Genomic DNA, 24,062 nt, shown 5'->3' with positions numbered 1-24,062 from the left:
GAGCAGTGAGGAGAGACAGCAAGGGTGCATTGAGCCACCACCCCTGTTCTCCTATCCCTAGCCAGAATACATACTACTACATAGGGAGAAGAGATTTCAGCAGCTTTTTAGTGCATTTTACGTTTTCTTTGTGTCTATCAACAAACCTTTGGAAAACTAAGCCAGGCTTGTGGTTTTTTTACGTCTGAGCCGATGCCTGGCCTCCCCACCAGTAGAAGCCATGGAAGGTTCAATTAAAAAGAACCCCTCACAACACATAGTGTGGCATGACAGGAGTTGTGTTGCTGAATCTGCACCCCCACCCCCATTTATCAGTTGGAAATAATAATATTTTATATGTGGCGCTGACTGAGGGGCTTCTCGTGAAACTACCTTTCTTGCGAACGCACCTCTGGGATGCCACTGCTTGCATCGCACTGCATTCATGTGCTACCAAATGTTTATTTCCATATACTCAATTTGCTGTGCCCTCAGGAGTCTTGCCTCTCCTTTTTCCTGCAGAATTCACTCGGCGATGAGGAATATCCTCTGTTCTCATAACAAGGTACTATGGTGCATCAGCACTTCTGCCTTCCAAAAAGGTAATGAATTGTGACATTTGGCAGAGGGGAAAACTGGTAGGAAAACAGGAAATCCTAGCCGCCTTATATGTCTAAAAAAAATTTCCTTGACAGCACAGGAAGCAAATTCTCAACAACAACAACAACAACAACAACAACAACAACACTAAATTTGCATTACTTACAATAGAATCCTATAAAAGCCTACTCCGAAGTAAGTCTCAATGAGTAACTTACTTCCAAATTGACATGCATAGGATTGCATGGTTTATTTTCTTTGATCATCATTGACATCATCATGGCTTCATTAAACATAACCTTTGTTTGTCACGAATTGTTCCATTCCATATTAAAAAATACGGTGGCACAGAATAATGGGCTCGCGTTACAGGAAGCTCGATTCCCATTCATATTTGTGATTGCTGCTCACACCACTCGAAAGGGAAACTTGCGTGAATTGAGCAATGGGAGATTTGTGCACATTTCCCCAAATTTGCGCAAATCGGAATAGTGCAAATTAGGAGATTTGTGCAAATTGAAGTGGGGATCAGAAACAGGATAAATGCAAGAATGTGTTTGACAATTTATGACTATTTCCAGTGAACATGTGCTCACATTTGGAGCTTCAAACAGGGAATGCTCATGTGTTTTGTGAGCAAAAATGAGATTGTCTTAAATCTCTATGTACCATCTTCTTATACAGATGTCAGAGAAATCTGTTTGGGGGTGGAGTCTAGAAAAAAATTAACGGCTGGAGGTTTCGACGCGGAAATTAAATAAACACGCCCCCAGTACTACTGGAAACACATTTAATACGAAAAATTCGGGCACAACATACAAAAAAACCCACACAACTCTTTCCTGAGAAGTTCAAAAAATAAAACGAAGAAAAGGGAAGAAAAATACGTCAAAAAGTATACGTCACATGGCAAAATACCATGAAGTGCACACTTCAAACCGGTAAGAAATGTTCTAAAACAATAAGTGTAGATTCCCTCCTGCTTTCTTGGTCCCTGGTCAACAGCTGGTCAGCCACTGTGTGAACAGAGTGCTAGACTAGATGGACCCTTGGTCTGATCCAACAGGGCTCTTCTCATGTTCTTACGGTTTTCTCAACATTTTGTCCCCCCACCCTTTTTTTTTTACAGGTTCTGCAAGTTTTTCATATTTCTGAGCAATTTCCACATCCTTCTGCACAATTTGCACAGATTTGGCCATAATTTATGCAAATTGCTCAGAAATTCACACCAATTGTGGCCATCTATACCGCAAAATTCTAACAAGTAAAAAAAAAAAATCAGATTTCCTGCAACAGACTTCTCTACCTTCTTAACACCCTTTACACAAGGGAAATTATCAATTATCCAAAAATCCTTTTAGTTGGTATAACTGCACCAGCTGGCAAAGTAGCCAACAGCCAGCAGCGTTATGGAAAAATAACTGATTTCCCACCACTCCCTTCTCCCTTTCCCAAAATGCCACCCTTGGGTGATTTCTAAGTGATTTAGATGAGTAGAATAGACCCTCTACTCCCAGGAAGGAGAGAAAAGTCCCATTTACCTATTTGGGTAAGGTCGCTTACTCAGGTGTAAAGGACGAGCCCTAGCCGCTGGTTAAATCACCAGGCGCTTGACACACACACACACACACCTCTTATTTCCTTTCCTTCCAAAGCTCAGTGGGAAACCAGGGAGAGAAATAAGAGGTGGGAGGCTCACCCATCGAGAGGAATGTCAGGCGCCAAGGGAAGGTAAAGCAGGAAGATTTCTGCCACGTAGGCAAGGTGGGACAGGAATGTCCCAGGGGACACTGCGAGGGGGGGGAACCAGGGAGGGAGTGGTGGACAGGGATTAGTTAAAGACAATGGAATACGTGACAAGAAGGTCCCAGGATTCATTACTAGGGGAATCATGTGATAATGGAGTTTGCAAAGTCAATAGGGTCTCTCACCCATCTGGGCATGTCAAGAGAACAGAGAGGAGGATCAGCTGTGATGATCTGAGCAAGCAACCAATTATTTGCATACAATGTTTCCCCCCTGTATAAAATGAAATGTAAACTTCTGTTCCAGGCCTTTTCCATTGCATTGGCAAAGGAGAGGGACCTTTGTACAAAGAGATTTTTGGTACCTGAGGTGGAAATAAATTTCCTTTTGAAAACCTGCATCCGGATGTTTTTTTTTATTTGGCTCAATTGGTTCGTATTCCACAATATTTATAACAGCAGTAGAAGCATTACCTTAAGTCTATGGGCCTTCCTAGACCTGCCGGCTTACGCCGGCAGGGAGGCAAGGCCGAGGCACGCTAACGTTAGCGTGCCTCCCCCACGCTTCCAGACGGCGGAGCCGCAGGGAGGACGCAAGCCCTGCGGCGTCCGCCTTCTTTTTTTGTTTGTTTTATTTCTTTGTTTAAAGGGGCCGCGTTTGGCCCGAAGACTCCGGGAAGGTAAGTGGCTGTTTTATTTTATTTTTTAAAACGGGGGGGGGGGCGAAGGATGGGAGAGTGGGTGGCACGGGGGGAGGGGGGTGTGATCGCGCCGCCGCCGCCCGAGCAAGCAGCCGAGCGGCGCTTGCCCGGGCAATGCCCAGGATGGGGCGGCATTGCCCGAGCAAGCGCCGCTCGGCTGCTTGCTCAGGCGGCGAGCGGCGCGATCGCACCCGCCCTCCCCCGTGCCACCCACCCTCCCATCCTTCGCCCTCCCCTCTCTTCCCCCCCCCCGCTGATGGGCACAGCGCTCCTATGAGCGCTGTGCCAGGTCCGCAGCTTTTCGTGGCTCCTCGCGAGTAAGCGAGGAGCCGCGAAAAGCCGTGGAAGTCTCCACACTTCCCCCAGCCCCGGCCTAAGGCCGGAGCGCTCCATAAGCGACTTAGCTTATGGCGCGCTAGACCAGGCCTCACTGCGGCCTGCCGCCAGATTCCCCTGTGCGTCATCTGAACGCACAGCAGGGAAACCGGGTTGGAAGGCGCGCTAAGGCCTGGTCTAGCAAGGCCCTATGCTGATACCTTACCACCCATAGATCCTACGTTCCTTTGAAACAGAGCAGCACAGCTTAACAACAAACCATTTTTCTCCCAAAATGCTCAAAAAGGGAAGGTGCCATTTCGAAGACCACACTTGTTTTTGTCCATCTTTAAAGGGTCCTTTCCTCTCAGCTGAAATATAAAGAAAATATCTCAAAGATCCAGATTCATGATCAAGAGCAATAATTTGTGTAGTTAATGCAGCCAACCCTTCCCTCCATGAGATTCGCTTTTGCAAATCTATTTAATTCTGGATGCAGGGTTTCCTCTGCTGCCTCCATGGGAATCTATGGGCTCATCTACACCAAGCAAGATATTCCACTATGAAATTGGTCCATAAAAGGCAGGAGCCACACTACTGCTTTACAGCGGTATTGAAGTGCACTGCAGGATCTACACGACTGCTTTATAGTGGTACTGAAGTGCACTGACAACTGTTGGGGCCCAGGACACATCTACACCGAGCAGGATATAGCACTATAAAAGTGGTATGAAAGCAGTGTCATGGGCCCTAACAGTTGTCAGGGCACTTCAATACCACTATGAAGCAGTAGTGTAGATCCTGCAGTGCACTTCAATACCACTATAAAGCAGTAGTGTGGCTCCTGCCTTTTATATACCACTTTCATAGTGGAATATCCTTCTTGGAATATCCTTCAGTTACCTAGGGAGGTGGTGGGCTCTCCCACACTAGAGGCCTTCAAGAGCCAGTTGGACAACCATCTGTCAGGGATGCTTTAGGGTGGATTCCTGCACTGAGCAGGGGGTTGGACTCGATGGCCTTGTAGGCCCCTTCCAAGTCTGCTATTCTATGATTGGTATAGATGAGCCCTATATACCTTCCAAGAACACTTGTTTCAACTTCTCACCAAAGAGAGAAAGAATTGTGCTCTCCCCCACCCACCCACCGCCATTGCAAAGCCAATATATTTCCCTCTCCTCCCATCCGACTAACAATCAAGGCGATGGCTCCAAGTCAAATGTTTAAACTGTTAAGCATTGTGTGAGTAAAAGCTGCAGAAGCCCTTGTTTCATTAATTTTTAAGGCCGAGCATTCATTTTTCATTTGCACAGACTAGAGCAGGCAGAACCACGCAATTACATTTTAGAGGATTTCTCCCCAATTCCTCCCTTCTGTTCTTGAAAAGCACCACACTAAGTGAGCGTTACACGTTATTTATGGAATGTGCCCCCCCCCCCCCCGGTCATGTTGGTACTTCCAAATCACGTGAGGTACTGGTTCCTCTCTATTCGGTCCTGGTTAGGCCTCATCTAGAGTATTGTGTCCAGTTCTGGGCTCCACAATTCAAGAAGGACGCAGACAAGCTGGAGCGTGTTCAGAGGAGGGCAACCAGGATGATCAGAGGTCTAGAAACAAAGCCCTATGAAGAAAGACTGAAAGAACTGGGCGTGTTTAGCCTGGAGAAGATAAGATTGAGGGGAGACATGATAGCACTCTTCAAATACTTAAAAGGTTGTCACACAGAGGAGGGCCAGGATCTCTTCTCGATCCTCCCAGAGTGCAGGACACGGAATAATGGGCTCAAGTTAAAGGAAGCCAGATTCCGGCTGGACATCAGGAAAAACTTCCTGGCTGTTAGAGCAGTGCGACAATGGAATCAGTTACCTAGGGAGGTTGTGGGTTCTCCCACACTAGAGGCCTTCAAGAGGCAGCTGGACAAGCATCTGTCGAGGATGCTTTAGGGTGGATTCCTGCATTGAGCAGGGGGTTGGACTCGATGGCCTTGTAGGCCCCTTCCAACTCTGCTATTCTACGATTCTATGATTCTATGAATCAAGAAAAGTGAGGTAACCAGTCATTCTCACACTTTGGCTCAATTCAGACAACACATTTCTCAATGGTGGTTTTAGAACTCCATGGTGGGGGTTTTACACCACCATTGAGAAACGTGTTGTCTGGCAGGAAAACTCCACCCCATGGTGGTGTATTTTTGGGGGGGGAAACACTCCATGCTGAATATCCATGTGTTCCGGTAAAACCATTGTGTTGCGTGTTATGTGGCGGGCTTGGTGGAGTTTTCCATTGCGTTGAGTTGACATTTCCCACTGGCTACAGAGTTCCCTGGCAACAGTGGCAAAAGGAGCGAGTGCCACTCTAGGAGAGCCGCCGGGATAGGGTTTTTTTGCAGCAATGGCTGATGGGATACCATCAAGAGGACCAGGGAAGGAGAGAGGGTGGAGGAACTGTCAATCAAATGTCACAACTGAATTTACTCAACTCCACAGTAGCGCACAGTCACACAATAGCAGAGTTAGAACATGTTGTACGGGGAGTAGCCCCTAGAAACTCAACTGTTGAGTGGCGTTTTCACACTGCATTGACTAATGCGTTGTCTGAAATGAGCCTTTGATTTACTGAGCAGTAGGTTCCACTGCAAGAAATGTTGGCGGAGAGGGGAATGGATGTGTTCTGCTCTATCAAAACTCTAGAGAGGACTCTGCATGTGTCTCTTCTGGGCATCTGCAGGGACCTCCAGGGCATGGATGAGGTGGCTGCCTTGGCTCACCAGGGATCTTGAGACAATGAAGCAAGGCATAGGACACCTTGAGGCATGTTGTGTTGTGTTGTGTTGTGTTTTGTTTTATTTATTTAAGGTCTTTTTGCCCCCACACCTCAGCCAACATAGCCTGCTTATATAAGGCCAATAGGAACAATAATAAGCTATTAAAATAGCAAACTATTGAAAGAGGTGGCCATGAGGACATATCTTCTTCTTCCCCTCCCGCTCAAAAGGTAATTTGCTACAATTGCCTCTGTAAAGGACAGAAGAGCCTAGTTCCTGCTTGGTGAAGAAATAGCGTGAGGAGAAGGCGATGATCTCAGACTGTGCTAGGATTCCTCTGGCCTTTCTGGGTCCTCTGAAATGCAAAATGGGTAGCAATGTCACCACAACCTGGGTGCATGGGAGGCCTCAGAGTAGTCTGTCCTAGGCCTCAACTTGTCTGCTCCAAGTCCCCCAATTGGTCTGAATCCAAGCAGGCATTGGGCTCAGTTTGTTTCAGCCATTCATGTGGGGAGGGGAGAAAAGTAAAACAGCCCCAAAGATTGGAGGAGTGCAAATTTCTCTCTAGTTGAGGGAAGGGGAAACACATCATTCCCATGGCATTCTGGTCCAGGAAATGTGGTTGAGAGGTCGTAAAGAATCTCATGGTTGTTACTTCCCTAAAGTTTTCAAAGGGGGTGTTGGCTTACTGTAGTTTTACAGTAAATAAAATGGCCCCAAAAGGACGCCTTTTCTTTGCACTTTAAAAATAGCCTTGCAGACACTTGTAACAACCATGAGATTCTTTACAACTTCCCAACCACATTTCCTGGACCAGAATGCCATGGGAATGATGTGTCTCCCCCTCCCCAAACTTGAGAAAACTTTGCATGGCTCCAACCTTTGCAGACACTTGTAAGGCTATTTTTAAAGTGCAAAAAAAAAAAAGGCATCCCTTTTGGGCCATTTCATTTACTGTAAAACTACAGTAAGCCAACACCCCCTTTGAAAACTTTAGGGAAGTTTTCCCGCCCAGCATTTTTTCAAAGCAGCTGAAAATCTCCACACACTTTTGCACAATAGATGTATACCTTTGGGATTATGTGCATGAAAATAGGCATGGATTATGGATTTTCATGTGAAAAAAAAAATGAAGCTCTCCATCTGATACGGACAAGAAACAGAACAGGCTTCAAGGTGGAAACCAGAGAAACTTGAGGCCTTGCTAGACCAGGCGTTAGCGCAGTGTGAGGCCCGGTTTCCCTCCTGTGCATCCAGATGATGCACAGGGGAATCCGGGGTCAGGCCACGCTGAAGCCTGCCTTAAGCCGGCATAAGCAAATTCGCTTATGGCCCGGCTTTTCCGCAGCCCCGGCCTCAGGCCAGGGCTGCGGAATGTCTAGCAGGGTCCGTGGCTTTTTGCAGCTACTCGCTTACTTGCGAGTAGCCGGGAAAAGCCACGGACTGGGCACAGCGCTCATACGAGCGCTGTGCCCATCGGGCCGGGGGGGATCCCAGGGGGGGAGAGAGGGGCAGGGGGAAGGCCGGACCCACCAGGAAAGAGGGGGGGGAAGCCGGACATCGGCGATGGCAAGGGGGGGAAAGACGGGGATCGGGCCTGGCAAGGGGGGGAAAGACGGGGTTCGGGCCTGGCAAGGGGGAGGAAATACGGGGATCGGGCCTGGCAAGGGGGGGAAAGACAGGGATCAGGCCTGGCAAGGGGGGGGAAGACAGGGATTGGGCCTGGCAAGGGGGGGAAAGACGGGGATCGGGCCTGGCAAGGGGGAGGAAAGACGGGGATCGGGCCTGGCAAGGGGGGGAAAGACAGGGATTGGGCCTGGCAAGGGGGGGAAGACGGGGATTGGCGATGGCAAGGGGGGGAAAGACAGGGATCAGGCCTGGCAAGGGGGGGGGAGAAGATTGGGGACGGGATCGGGGATGACAGATGGGGGTGGACGAGCGAGCAGGCAGGGGGGAATCAGGGGCAAGGAGAGCGGGGGGGCTTTATTTTTGTAAAAAAAACCACTTACCTTCTCCGCCGGGGCTCCGGCGCACATGGCTCCTTTAAAAAAAAATGGCCAACGCTACGGGGCTTCCCGTTGCCCCGTCGCATCATGCGTGTAGAAGCTGGCGACGGCGCGCGCTAGCTCTAGCGCGCCGTCGCCCCTCCTCTCTGCCGGCTTATCCGGCAGGTCTAGCAAGGCCCTTGGAGAGGTTCTGTTTTGCTGATTTGCACATCCCTAAAAGGGATGACTAGCAAGCAACTGGTACTTATTTTCTCATTTTATCCCTCCCAAAATACCCTTGAATCAAATGAAATATTGAATAGATTAAATAATAATAATAATAATAATAATAATAATAATAATAATAATAATTCATTTATTTGTTACCTGTCTCTCCCTCTGGAACGAGGCGGGGGACAAAACAAATGCAAACACCATAAAATACATATAACTAATTAAAACACTTAAAATGAATATATTATTAAAAGCAGCACATTATTAAGAAGGCATCTTAAAATTCAACTACGTAGGCCTGCCAGAAGGGATCAGTCTTTATGGCGTTCTTAAATTCCGGAAGACTGTTAAGTTGACGAATCTCTCCCGGCAGGCCATTCCACAAACTGGGAGCGGCAGAAGAAAAGGTCCTCTGGGTAATAGTTGTCAGCCTTGCTTTTGTTGGCTGGAGTAAATTCTTCCCAGAGGACCTGAGTGTGTGGGGCAGATGAAATGAAATTATTCTAGATGACTATGTGAATGTAGAATTTGAATTTGCAATGCCTTTTTTCCCAGCCCTTGGAATACCTGTACAGTCGCCCAAAAAGCAATTGCTGATGATCAGTCTGCTTCACAAGACAGCTCTTTGGAGGGGGGGGGGGGGAGAAACTGTAAATTTAAAAGTAGAAGCCCAGCCCCTGAAAATAGCCTTGAGTCCTGAGCAAAACAACAAAAGATAAACCATTAAGCCGGTGATTGTTTCTTGCCGCTCTGAGAAGCGGACAGAGGTGTTCGGTTCATGAAGAGAGCTGTCTTCAAACTCATCAAATTCATGAACTCTCTCGCGAGGTCACTGTCTAAATCCTAGCGACTCATACATCCACATCTTATTGCTGAAGCATTATCTCTGGCATCAGATAAACTCCAAGATCTTATTTCTCCCAGAGAAGCGGTTCAACAGTTGCGGGCAGAATGCCTGGTTTTAATGTCTGTGAATGACTTCTGTCAGTGTTGTGTGTGCACAGGCTACCCAGTCTTTTGACTCAGGGAGGGAGGCCTTGCTGCCTCCCTGCCCCTGGTACTGCCTTTATTAGGAATGTCAGAGACATCTGCAGTAGAACCAAATGAGTTTGGAGTTTGCATACACCTTGCATTAAGAGGGCCTTTAAGGCCCTGATTGTTGCCACCACCATTAGAGCAGAGGGGGGGAAATGTGATTTCCCCAGTACTGGAGAAATCACATTTCTCTACCCCTGCCCCTGTTGATGGATGCCTTAAAGGCTCTGTTAATAGGGCTTTCAAGGCACCCATAGGCATGGGGAGGGGGAGAGAGAAAATATGCAATTTCCCCAGTCTTGCGGAAATGGAGTATTTCCCTCGAGGAGTTAATGGTGGCCACCATGAATGCAGTTGTGGGGAAAAACAAAGGGGCGCAGGTCAGGGCGGAGCGAGGCTCGACTGCTCTCAAAAGCTCGAGAGCAGCTGGGTGTGGGCCTGTCCTGTCCTGTGCGTCTGTCTTAGGGTGACCATATTTTGGAAACCAAAAAGGAGGACAACATGGTTGCCTCCCAAGGGGGGGGTGTCCAGTACCAAGGGGGCATGCCCACCTGAACATAGCCTTGGTCACATGTCTGATTTTACAGTACACATTTAAGACAAATCTGTTCTACATAACATCTTAATGTTAAAATCACTGAAATAAAGAACAAGTGAGAGATTCAATGTATCTAAAATTAACTTCACTCACTCCTACTTTTGTAGGTTTTGCTGTACTTTGAAGCTTTTGCTATACTCTGTGTGTTACATTCTCTCCTTCACTCAAATATCTTTTCTGACTTAGGGTGACCATATGAAAAGGAGGACAGTGCTTCTGTATCTTTAACAGTTGCATAGAAAAGGGAATTTCAGCAGGGGTCATTTGTATATATGGAGAACCTGGTGAAATTTCCTCTTCATCACCACAGTTAAAGCTGCAGGAGCTATACTAGAGTGGCCAGATTTAAAAGAGGGCAAGGCACCTGCACCTTTAACTGTTGTGATGAAGAGGAAATTTCACCAGGTTCCCCATATATACAAATGACACCTGCTGAAATTCCCTTTTCAATACAACTGTTAAAGATACAGGAGGCCTGTCCTCCTTTTCATATGGTCACCCTATTCTGACTGTATCTTCACTCATTGCAAGCTGCTGTTGTTGTTAACAGGGTTTGCTACTGGCCCCAGATCTGTTTCAAATTTGGTATGGCTAAAGCTCTACCTAAAAGCTATCATGGTGCCAACTTTCAGCTCTTTATCTTTAAAAATGACAGTTTAAAAATAATAATTTTAAAACCTAATTTTTTAAAAAAATCCTAAAAAATCAATGGATGAATGGATCTGTTTCAAATTTGGTGTGGCTAAAGCTCTACCTAAATCCTATCATGGTACAAAGTTTCATCTCTTTATCTTTAAAAATGACAATTTTAAAATTCCTAAAAAATCAATGGATGAACGGATCTGTTTCAAATTTGGTGTAGCTAAAGCTCTACCTAATTCCTATCATGGTACAAAGTTTCATCACTTTAACTTTAAAAATGACGGTTTTAAAAATAATAATTTTAAAACCTCAATTTTTAAAAAAAATCCTAAAAAATCAATGCATGAACAGATCTGTTTCAAATTTGGTGTGTCTAAAGCTCTACCTAAATCCTTTCATGGTGCAAAGTTTCATATCTTTATCTTTAAAAATGACAATTTTAAAAATAATAATTTTAAAACCTCAATTTAAAAAAATTCCTAAAAAATCAATGGATGAATGGATCTGTTTCAAATTTGGTATGACTAAAGCCCTTCCTAAGAGCTACCATTTTGCCAAATTTCATGTCTTTATCATAAAAAATGACAGAGTTATAAGCATTTTTGTTAATTCCCATTAGAGCTGTTAATTCCCCTCCGCCTCCCGGAATTGCCAGCAAAAACCCGGCAAATCCGGGCAAATCCAGTCATATGGTCACCCTAGTCTGTCTGGACCCATGACAGCCAAATTGGGTGGGATAGCTAATACCCTGGAAGACAGAAACAAACTTCAAAGTGATCTTGATAGGCTAGAGCGCTGGGCTGAAAACAACAGAATGAAATTTAATAGGAATAAATGCCAAGTTCTACATCTGGGAAAAAGAAACCAAATGCACAAGATGGGGGATACTTGACTCAGCAATACTACAAATGAGAAGGATCTTGGAGTTGTTGTAGATCACAAGCTGAATATGAACCAACAAGGTGATGTGGCTGCAAAAAAAGCAAATGCTATTTTGGGCTGCATTAATAGAAGTATAGCTTCCAAATCACGTGAGGCATTGGTTCCCCTCTGTTCGGCCGTGGTTAGGCCTCAACTTGAGTATTGTGTCCAGTTCTGGGCGCCACAATTCAAGAAGGATGCAGACAAGCTGGAACGTGTTCAAAGGAGAGCAACAAGGATGATCAGGGGTCTGGAAACAAAGCTGTGTGAGGAGAGACTGAAAGAACTGGGCATGTTTAGTCTGGAGAAGAGAGGATTGAGGGGAGACAAGATAGTAATCTTCAAATCCTTGAAAGGTTGTCACACAGAGGAGGGCCAGGAACTCTTCTCAATCCTCCCTGAGTGCAGGACATGGAATAATGGGCTCAAGTTACAGGAAGCCAGATTCCGGCTGGACATCAGGAAAAACTTCCTGATTGTTAGAGCAGTACGACAATCTCCTAGGGAGATTGTGGTCTCTCCCACACTAGAGGCCTTCAAGAGGCAGCTGGACAACCATCTGTCAGGTATGCTTTAAAGTGGATTCCTGCACTGAGCTTCCAACTCTACTATTCTATAATTCTATGAAACGCAGAGGCATCCACTGCCCTCGCAGGTCCAGGTGGATTTTCACCCCAACGCTATGCTGCAATACTGCTCAGGACGGCTTATTCATTTTCTTCCATTGAGCTCTTTAAAAATAAGCAGCATGACCAATCCACTCTCTTTTTCTGTTTGTAATTAACATTTTTTTAAAAAAAAATAAATTATTTCCCAGCATGATGTTATCTGGATTCATTTAAATTGCAGCACACTCCCAGCTAAAAAGAACACAACAAATCCTGAAATCAATTTTCTTTCCTGATGATTTTTCCAGACAGAAAAACACCAAAGCCCTCTGGATATTGGACAGCAAAATGCATTTCAGTGAATCATTGAAGTTTAACGTTTCTACTTGGGTTTTACTTAAGCCCTACCCTAGAAGGGAGATTGGGAGATAAGCATCTGGAACCATAGAATAGGGGAGGTAAGGAGTAGGGGTGTATGAAAAATTAGTTTCAGTTCATTTTTTATCAGGATTTACACAGTTGGTACTAGGGATGTGCTCCGCTTCTAATCGGACCGGAGAATTAGAAACGGAGCAGGGTGCTTCGCCTCCCCTTAAGGCGGAGGCGAAGAGGATTGGGGGGCTGGCGGAGCGTGGCGAAGAGGATCGAGGTGAAGGTGGATTCTTCGCCTTGATCCGGAGCTCCGCCGGAAAGGTAAGTGGGGTTTACCGGGCCCTGCCGCTGTTGCTGTCGCCCATGCGGCGACAGCGGCAGGGCCCGGTAACCCCCCCCCCCCGCCCTCCTCTCCCTTACCTGCCTCCGTCCGCGGTCCCTCGGCTTCTTCAATTGAGCCCGCGGTTCAACCAGGAAGTCTGGGCCGTACTTCAACTGAAGAAGCCGACGGACCACAGACGGAGGCAGGTAAGGCCCTCCTCCCCCTTGGTCCCTTATTGGGCTCTGCCACCATCGCTGCACAGGCGGCGACGGCGGCAGGGCCCGGTAACCCCCCTGCCCTCCTCTCCCGGCCTTACCTGGCGCCACTCCCCTCCACTGCGGAGCTCCGATTCGGAGCCGGAGCTCCGCGGCAAAGAGGAGCGGAGTATGGGCGGAGCGGCGCGGAGCGGGCCGATCTGAAATTTTTGGATCGGCCCGCGGGGTGGAGCGGGGGGTCCGTGCACACCCCTAGTTGGTACCTTCCAGACTGAACACAGTCAAAGTGTGTACATTTCTGAGCTTTCAGTGTGATTTGCACACACCCCAAATGTGTTCAACAGTGTACATATTTAAAAAATGTGTACATTTGAAAAATGCACACAAATATGCTTTTATCGTAGAATCTTAGAATAGCAGAGTTGGAAGGGGCCTATAAAGCCATCAAGTCCAACCCCCTGCTCAATGCAGGAATCCACCTTAAAGCATACCTGACAGATGGTTGTCCAGCTGCCTCTTGAAGGCCTCTAGTGTGGAAGAGCCCACAACCTCCCTAGTTAGCTGGTTCCATTGCCATATTGTTCTAACAGTCAGGACATTTTTCCTGATGTCCAGCCGGAATCTGGCTTCCTGTAACTTGAGCCCATTATTCCGTGTCCTGCACTCTGGGAGGATCGAGAAAAGATCCTGGCCCTCCTTTGTGTGACAACCTTTCAAGTATTTGAGGAGTGCTATCATGTCTCCCCTCAGTCTTCTCTTCTCGGAATAATGGAATTCCCTACCACAAGACGTAGTGATGGGCACCAATTTGGATGGCATTAAAAGGGAGTTGGATAAATTCCTGGAAAAGAAGGCTGTCAATAGCTACTAGCCCTGATGGTTGTGTGCTACCTCCAGTATCTGAGACAGTAAGCCTGTGTGCACCAGTTGTTGGGGAATGTGGGTGGGAGGGTGCTGTTGCACCATGCCCTGCTTTGTTGGTCCCTGGCCGATGGCTGGTTGGCCACTGCGTGAACAGAGCGCTGGACTAGATGGACCCTTGGTCTGATCCAGTTTGGCACTTCTTAGGTTCTTATCTTAATGCCTGCACATGGGGACTGAGAGTTTTTATTTCTGAGGTTATACTTCCTTTTTTTAAAAAAAAGCCTTGGACTATTTGCGATGACACAAGGAGCTTCTCAGCCTCCGAACTCAGTGCATGTCATTGGGCCACAGGTTTGGGAAGGGCTGTGGCTTTGTGGTAGAATGCATGCTTTGCATGCAGAAGGTTCCAGATTTGATCCTCAGCATCTCCAGGAAGGGCTGGAAAAAAATCCTACCTGAAATCTTGAGGAGCCACTGCCAATCAGTGTTGACAGTACAGTGCTAGACGGATTAATGGTCTTCCCAGGTTCTAGGTTGTTTTAATGGTACAGCAAACATATCTTTTCCACATGGTCGTTCTAGAGGCAAAAGTTGGAAGAAGGACACACTAATAATAATAATAATAATAATAACAACCAAGTGATCTACCTGTTGAAGGTTGCAGTTGCAGGTGGGTCCTCCTGGATCTGAAAAAGTTGAAGACTAACTGCCTTAGAACATACGGTAATGCACACGCTGGTAACTTCGATGCTCGACTTCTGCAATGCACTCTACATAGGGCTATCTTTCTGCCTAGTCCGGAAACTTCAACTAGTTCAAAATATGGCAACCAGGCTGTTCACCGGTACACCTAGGGGCGACCACATTACACCAGTTTTAAAATCTCTTCACTGGCTGCCAATTAGTTTCCAGGCAAAGTATAAAGTGTTGGTTATCACCTTTAAAGACCTACAAGGTTTGGGACCAGGCTACCTGTGGGCTTGCCTTCTCCCGTACAATCCGCCCTGCACACTCAGGTCCTCTGGGAAGAATTTACTCCAGTCACTAAAACAAGTCTGACCACTATTACCCAGAGGACCTTTTCCTCTGCTGCTCCCAGATTATGGAATGGCCTGCCAGGAGAGATTCATCAACGTAACAGTCTTCTGGGTTTTAAGAAAGCTATAAAGACTGATCTCTTCCGTCAGGCCTACCCAGTTGTATTTTAAGATGCCTTTGAATAATGTGCTGCTTTTAATAATGTATTATTTTTAAATGTTTTAATTATATGTATTTTATGGCATTTACATTTATGTTGTACCCCGCCTCGATCCAGAGGGAGAGGTGGGTAACAAATATTATTATTATTATTATTATTATTATTATTATTATTATTATTATTATTATTTCTAGGGATTCTTCTACAGACAAGTCAGTGACTGGAGAAGGTAGAAAGTTTGAAAACCACGAGGTTGTAATAACGGTGCATTTGGGAGGTGATAGTGGGAGAAAAATGAACCCTTTCCATTTTCTCTTTGCACAGCAATTTTGTATGAAAGGCAGGAGGACATTTCCCCCTGTTGTCAAGGAAGAAAAGGATTCTTCATTTAATTCCACAGCCAGGTAATGAATGGCTGTGCAAAGTATGGGGGTGATATATATAGGTGCATGAATCCTATTCAGATAGGTTGGCATAATAGCTCTTTTTATCCTTATTGCAAATTCTGGCACACCTCCCAGTGATTTATTCAAACATAAATTCAGTGGCAAGGAATTCCTAGTGCAGCAGGAGGACAGGATTTACTCTAAACCCTTAACATGATGATAAAAGCAAACTAAGGGAGAAAACAAACCCCATTGGGAGTTTATTTTAGGAAGCCGTCTCCAATTGAAACAATGCCTACATGTATACAACTGCATCTGCTTACATTTCCCCCTTTTCCCCCTGACCTTTTCTTCCCCTGCCCCATTGGGCTGACTCCAATAGTGGTGTTGTGCTAGTGGAACTTTAATATAAAGGCAGGGCACACCATTTTCACCCATCCCTCCTCCCTGGGAAGTCCTTGGCCACAGCTAGACCTAAGGTTTATCCTGGGATCATCCAAGGTTCGCCCCTGCCTGAGCACTGGATCCCTTGTGTGTCACCTAGATGAACAGGTTTGACCCCTGGACGATCCAGGGATAAACCTTAGGTCTAGCTGTGGCCCTCCAAGCTATTTCCCACACTGTTCTAAAGGGTCCGTAAATCCTCAGGAGCAGGATTTTACTTTTATTTATTTATTTATTATTTTCTGGAAGTGGGCTGCATTGGGTAGGGGGATCTATAAAAAATTTGGGCATCCACCCTGCATGAACAGGTGTGGATTCCCATTCCCATTTGCCACCTCTGCTCACTTTACACAAATGGGAGATTTGTTCAAATCATGTAGCAATCAAATGGGAGATTTTTTTTATTTCCAAATCTCCCAAATTTTGCATATCTCCCCATATTTGTGCACATTCCCTCATTTTCACACATTTCCTCCACAGACGAAAAAGAGATTGATCCAGTCTACTGAGTAAATTTGCGCAAATTAGGAAATCTGCAGAAATCTTGCTTGAAATCAAGTATGACACAAGCCTGATCAAGTGTTTGACGATTTGGAAACTTTTTCAGCAGACAAGTGCTTGCGTTCGGAGCTTTGCATGGGCTGTGTTGGCTTGTTTTGCAAGCAACAAGCAAATTCTCATACACCCCCACCGTGAGCCTCCACTTCTACATATGCAAAGGGAAGAACATGTGCTTCAATAGATACATAGGCCCGGAGACTCTAATTCAGCCTTCTGCACCTTCGTGCCTTCCAGATGTGTTCAACACATCTAGATCCCCTCCAGTTGTATTCAACACATCTGGAAGGGACCAGGATGGGGAAGGGTGCTGTAACTATTCCACCGGACCAAACATGTTTCACCTTGAGGGATGCAATACTGAAGTCGGCGAAGGAAAGCTCAAAAGGTGAAAATGCCAGGAGATTCTCCAAGTAATTCTTATGCCTGGTGGGAGTAGGAGCAGCTTCAACCCCATCCGATACTCTTGGCTTTCTTGCACTGTTGGCTGTCAAACCCATTATTGCCAGGGTATGGCAATCAGATGGAATCCCATTTCTGGGGGAACTGTTATCTAAAGTCTGCAGGGTTCTGATTATCAAAAGTTAGCTGAACATTGTTAGGGATTCAGGAAAATCGGAGCAGTTTCTCACCATTTGGGCCTTAGCTAGACCTACCTGTTATCCCACGACAGAGGAGGGAAGATCTCGCATTGTATTTAATGCGAGATCCCTCCTCTGTTTACACGCGACATGCGACGACCTCAGAAGGAGAGGCGTCCCGCCTGCCATTTTTTAATTTTTAAAGGGCTTGCAGCGCACGAACGCTTGTGCACAAACGGTAAGTGGTTTTTTAAATTTAAATTACTATCCCCGCTCCTCCCACCCCTGAGGAGTGCTGCGCCCCGTGCACGGCTCCCAACTCCTCCCGAGGAATCGTGCGGAGCCTGGTCAACCAGAGGCATCTGGCCACATGTTCCGCGGTCTCAGGCTCAGCCCGGGACCAAGGAAAAACCAGGGCCAAAGTGTAAGGCGAAATCCCGGGGCAAGAGAGGAATCATCCCTCCCTGATCCCAAGATCCCCTGCACATCATGTAGATGCACAGTGACAATCCCAGGGTTCACCCCGGGATAAAGCCCCGTCCAGCTATGGCCTTGGCTTCTTCTCGTTTCTTGTGCCAACTTTTGCTCCAGTGCAGCAGTGCTATGAACACTTCCCTGAGAGTAAGCTCCATTGCAAGCAGTGTTGTAAATACATATAGGGTTGTGTTGGAAGATGGGAATACAAAAACCAGAAGGATCCCATTATACTCCTAGCCTAGTCATCATCTGAATTCTAAACCCTAATATGCAGCCAAAATGGTAACATTTATGCATGCTCAAGAGGGAGGTATGAAGAGGCTTGGGGAAACTCCAAAGTTTGCAGTGGTGAACAAAATCTGTCAGGAACAACTAGGCCCAAAAAGGTGGAAAGAGAGAAGTGAAGCATTATCCAAGGACTGTGACTTCACATTTGATATTATTATTATCATCATCTAGGGTGACCATATGAAAAGGAGGACAGGGCTCCTGTATCTTTAACAGTTGCATAGAAAAGGGAATTTCAGCAGGTGTCATTTGTATGCATGCAGCACCTGGTGAAATTTCCTCTTCATCACAACAGTTAGAGCTGCAGGAGTTATACTGCAGCTATACTGTGACCAGATTTAAAAGAGGGAAGAGAACCTGCAGCTTTAACGGTTGTGATGAAGAGGAAATTTCACCAGGTTCCCCATATATACAAATGACACCTGCTGAAATGCCCTTTTCAATACAACTGTTAAAGATACAGGAGCCCTGTCCTCCTTTTCATATGGTCACCCTACATCATCATCATCATCATCATCATCATCATCATCATCATCTATACCGCCCCATAGCTGAAGCTATCTGGGCAGTTTACAGCCAGTTATAAAACAGAAAACATTACAAAATACAAAATAATAAAAACAGTCTAAAACAACTTAACAGAGAAAAATTAAAACAATGTAAACAGCTGAAAGCAATTTAAGTAAACGATATGTTCCCCAACAGACCTGAACAAAAAGAGCAGACATAAATGCCCCATAGGGTGACCATATGAAAAGGAAGACAGGGCTCCTGTATCTTTAACAGTTGCATAAAAAAGGGAATTTTAGCAGGTATCATTCGTATATATGGAGAACCTGGTGAAATTCCTCCTTCATCACAACAGATAAAGGTGCAGGAGCTAAACTAGAGTGACCAGATTTAAAAGAGGGCAGGGCACCTGCAGCTTTAACTGTTGTAATGAAGAGGAAATTTCACCAGGTTCTCCATATATACAAATGACACCTGCTGAAATTCCCTTTTCAATACAACTGTTAAAGATACAGGAGCCCTGTCCTCCTTTTCATATGGTCACCCTATATACTATATACCATTAAAAGCCTTGGAGTAAAAGGGGGTATTTACCTGTTGTTGTTGATATATATATATATATATATATATATATATATATATATATATATATATTCCAGTGTCGGTGACAGGCAGGCTTTAGTGAGGAGCTCACTCCATAGACATTGATTTGGGGGGGCTTGAACAACTGATCAAGGATAAAGCATTCCACCAATGATTGCAACTGGGATATAGAAAACCTAGCAAAGGCCTGGTTTTCTCTGTGGTATCTCTACCTATAAAGCTGAAATTATGTGTGTGGGTTTCTATGTCCAGAATGTGTACCCACTTGGAGTTGAGCTGCAACCTTAAAATTGGGTACGCAGATAGGTCTTTCTGTACAGTGGTCATAAAAAAATCTAACATCTAGTATTTCTCGTTTTTAACTATTTTTAATTAATTAAAAACTAAACTAATGCTGAGGCTTACAAATCCCAGCATGCCTATAACTCCAAGCAACTGAAGGCATGCTGGGAGGTGTAGGTGTTTCATAGATCTTGTGGGTTCATGCGCAGCCACGATAATGGCTGCAGTTCCAACCATGTCTACACCAGAGTTGGATGCATCCTCTGACAGCCGCTTCCCTCCAGTCCTCGGCGAGGTAAAATGGGCTCAGCTTGAGCATGAGCCCCCTCTGCGCATACCACCACTGTTGTGGGGCATGGAAGCCTGCAGTATCGCAGTGGCAGGGAGAGAACCACTCAGGGCAGCACCCAGGTAGCAGCCAACTCCTCCCTCTTTCCTTCCCAATCCTGTTATTACAGCAGCCTGTGATGTAAGTGGCCGCCTCCCCCTCCATACTCCTCTACGAGGCTTTAGTGCTGCCACATGCATGAGTGCCTGATCTGTTACAGCACATGCAGCAGAGGGAAGGAAAAGGAGGGAACTGCATCACCCTGGCCTCCTCTTTAACTGGGGACTTTTGTATGCATGTGCTCTGAACTCCATGAAGACTGAGTAGATGGGGTAGGGTGACTATATGAAAAGGAGGACAGGGCTCCTGTATCTTTAACAGTTGAATTGAAAAGGGAATTTCAGCAGGTGTCATTTGTATACAGGGAGAACCTGATGAATTTCCCTCTTCATCACCACAGTTAAAGCTGCAGGAGCTATACTAGAGAGACCAGATTGAAAAGAGGGCAGGGCACCTGCAGCTTTAACGGTTGTGATGAAAAGGGAATTTCACCAGGTTCCCCATATATACAAATGACACCTACTGAAATTCCCTTTTCAATACAACTGTTAAAGATACAGGAGCCCTGTCCTCTTTTTCATATGGTCACCCTATAAGAAGCGTCATGCTGGATCAGACCAAGGAGTGCTGGATCTAGTCCAGCACTCTGTTCACAGAGTGGACAACCAGCCATCAGCCAAGGATGGACAAGCAGGACATGGTGCAACAGCACCCTCCCTCCCATGTTCCCCAGCAACTGGTGTGCACAAGCTTACTGGTTCAAATACTGGAGATAGGGTTTTACCAAGCTGTGCTTTCAAACTATGTATACTGCTTTTTGGAAGGAAGGTTCCTTAAGGTTCCATGGAACCAACATCTTTTGTCTCTAGGGAACTGATAGCACAGGATATTTGTCATTACTTGTTCTACAGCCCATTACATAGGGCACCAAGAGAGAGATTCTTATCCTGGTTTTGTTTTTCTTGTCTTGACATGTCAGATTTTGAGGGGGGGGGGGAAATGTATGCTTTTGACTGATTAGAACAAATATTCATTGCCATGTTCCATTACTTGCAATAGCTGCGTTTTAAAATTAGACAGAATGATGCATAATTGTATATTTAAGTGATGGACGTTGTTCGATTGATTCTGGATTCTGGGCTTGTTTTAGAGGTTTCCCTTTTCTCTTCTCCCGTTTTGTCATGGCCTTTGGTTTTAAGAAAATAAAGGCTGAATTTAATTGAAAAATCTTTCATAAAATGAAAACTAGTGGGGAAGGGCACCTAAACAGAGCCCCATGAGAACTGAACATAAGAAGAGCCATGCAGGATTAGACCAAGAGCCCATCTAGTCCAGGATTCTGTTCACACTGTGGCCAACCAGCTGTCAACAGGAAACCCAAAAGCCAGGCATGAGTGCAACACCACCCTCCAGTCCATGTTCCCCAGCAACTGGAGGCATTATAGAAACGCCAGGACTAGTAACCATTGATAGCCTTTTCCTCCAGGAATTTGTTCAGTGGACACAGAATGCCAAGGGTGGGGAATGGAAAAACAGAAGGAAGGATAGATTGAATGGAATCTCCCAGAAAAGGGCATGACTGGCTGGCTGGCTAATCTCGAACAGGACTCCACACTTGGGTAAATCTCTCTGCATTTATTGAAAATGTATTTAAGCAACAATCAGATTCACTGCCTACCAGGATTTTTTATTGCATTTTTATACCGCCCAACAGCCGAGACTCTCTGGGCGGCTTAGGCTGCAACCCACTCCCTTTCACCTGGGAGTGAAGTCCCATTGAGTTCAGTGAGCCTTACTTCTATAGAACTGCACTGTACATTACTTTATTTAAAATTTGCTTGATGACGATTTTTTTCCTCTTTTTTGTCACACAGAATGGAAGAATTCTTCGCTGGTGGGATATTGTGGACGACTGTCGACGCATATGAAAATGTCCTTTTAACTGATGAGGAACTAATATGTCATTGTATTTCTTAATCGGCATCAGATTTGTGTGTGACAGAGAGGCGGGGGCTAATCTACACCGACAGACTTTTTGCAATGGAGGAGGGATAATTACGAGATTTCCCGCTTCCGGGATCATCCCTCACAGGGCACACGCGAGGGAGGTTTCCCACAAATAAAGGGGAGTTGTCATAGGAGGACGTGTGCCCTGTGACAGGGGTTCCGAATGGGTATTGGAAGAAGTGGGCGGGACTGGATAGATGGGTACGGGGCATGGATTCATTTTTTTAGTCACTCCTCTGAGATGTGCTGCAGAGCAGACACACAGCAATGCAGAGGGGGGTAGGTACTGTGTCAAAAATGCGCTCCTATGCATTGATACGTTTGTGTAAAACAAAATAAAAAACTCTCAGTGATGAAACACGCCGATGCCCATGCACACGCCCCTCACAGCAGATTGGCTGTGCTAGGAGCTCGCACCGAATAGCAACAGCTTCGCGAAGGGGGGAGGCACACTACAACTTTGGTGTTGCAGTAGAAGCTTCATCCCACATACCTGTTTCCCTCGAATTATCCCCTACAGCACTAAACTGTCACTGTTGTTGTTGTTAGCTAAATCACACTCCTAAGATCCTTTACTACCAGGTAAAGGGTTTAAGGGGGGAAATGTAAAAAAAAAAAATCATTAAAAAAATCAGTGGATGACCCAATCCGATTCAAATTTGGTATGCTTAAAGCTCTCCTTAATATCTATTACTGTGCCAATGTTGATGTCTTTATCTTTAAAGCTTATGCAGATGTAAGCATTTGTTTAATTTGAAGCTTAAGTGTATCAACTCCTGCTCCTGCGCCCCCAGTGGCCACTTGGAAAACAACAAATGATTCGCTCCAAAACTAGTAGCAAAATAGGTTGGGTCTTTTGGCTTTATAGCACAATTAAAGCAGGATGCATGGGAGTACTTCCCAGTCAAAGCAGCTTATAAAATGGAAAAGTTCAGAGTACTTCACAATAAAAGCAGAATATAAACTGGAAAACTTCGGAGTCCTTTGCACGCAATTCGTAGTGATTGCACAGTATAACGCTGGTGTGATAAAGCTCTAAGAGAGGCGAAAAATTGTGACAAAAGCAGGAAACAATATTCCTGAATAACTGAGGGGTCGACCGGAGATCACCGCGGGAGTAGCTGCACATCATGTGGGGACGACTGTGATATTAGTCAGGAATAAACAGCTGGTGTAGACAAGGACAGAGAGAGAGAGAGAGAGAGAGAAGATTTTGATGCTCCATTTCCTACCTTTTGGGTCAAAAGTGTCACACTAATTATTGCTGAGTTGCAACAGAGGAGAATTGCATGGAGTAGCACAAGCAATTCTCCCTGGGACAATCGTATTGATTAAAGACTTTGGGGTTGTATTCTTTATTGCCATCTTTAAAATTCCCTATTAACATTAATTAGGGCAACAGCCTTGCTGACTGATACATACAGTATGGTAATAATCTAAGGCAAATCACTGCTTTGGGAGCTCTGGAAAGGTGTGAGCACACTCCTCCTATATGTGGGCATAACAAGACGTGACAATTGCATTGAGTCGAAGAGATGAAACACTTTTCCCCAGTCTTTTTTTTTTCTTGCCCAAGAAGACCCTCCCCTAAAACTCAAGAGCAGATTTTTGGGAGATGTAGGAGACTTCAGGGAGAGGGGGGTGGGATCAGTGAAACTTTCCTCCCCCAAATGAACTGGTGGGAAAGTTCCACCGCATCAGAATCCTTCCACTAATGAGAAGGAACCCTTTGGCCATGAGAGGCTTTTGCTGGATTCAACCCTATGGTCAGTGGAAACAAACCAACTCCAAACCATAGTTTAGGAAACTGTCTTGATTTCACTGACCATAGTTAAGAGTAACCACAGTTTAGGGTTCAGATGATATGGTTAATCTAAACCAGAAGCAAAAGCTTCTGATCTCTGTCTTGTGGCCATGTTAGAAGAGAGGGGAACATACATTCCTGGTAGGTGAAGGGAAGGGAGAGGGAACATTAGGCTCATTCTTGTAACACTAAACCGTGGTTTATCGTTAAATCAAACTTAAGCCTTTTCAATTGACAATGCTAGAAATTTGTCTGTTTTCTATTCCAGGGAAATTCTCCCTCTTGGGTGATTCTCCTTTTCCAAACAAAGACTCTGACAAATGTTTTCATTCTAGAAATGCTCCATGTCGCTATTAACGCTTATGAAAATGATGGAGCATTAGTGCCCAATCATTCCTTGCTCAAACTAGTCAATAAATTATTTAGTTTGCAAAATGTCATTATGTGTGGGGTTTACTTAATTGAATAGAATAATTTATGGTAAAACCTTGAAAAGGGATCAATGCAGATGGCATGTGAAAATGATTGAGTTTCAGCACAGGCAATTTGATTTCTTTATCCCTCATTATAATAATGTTAAAGGGGAAGCATCAACTTTGGTAAAAATAAAAATAAAAAAAAATCAATATTTGATGA

Source organism: Elgaria multicarinata, chromosome 2 (assembly GCF_023053635.1).
Source record: "Elgaria multicarinata webbii isolate HBS135686 ecotype San Diego chromosome 2, rElgMul1.1.pri, whole genome shotgun sequence".
Lineage (NCBI taxonomy): Eukaryota > Metazoa > Chordata > Lepidosauria > Squamata > Anguidae > Elgaria > Elgaria multicarinata.
The sequence above is the reverse complement of the archived record's forward strand: the minus strand, read 5'-3'. Positions refer to the sequence as shown.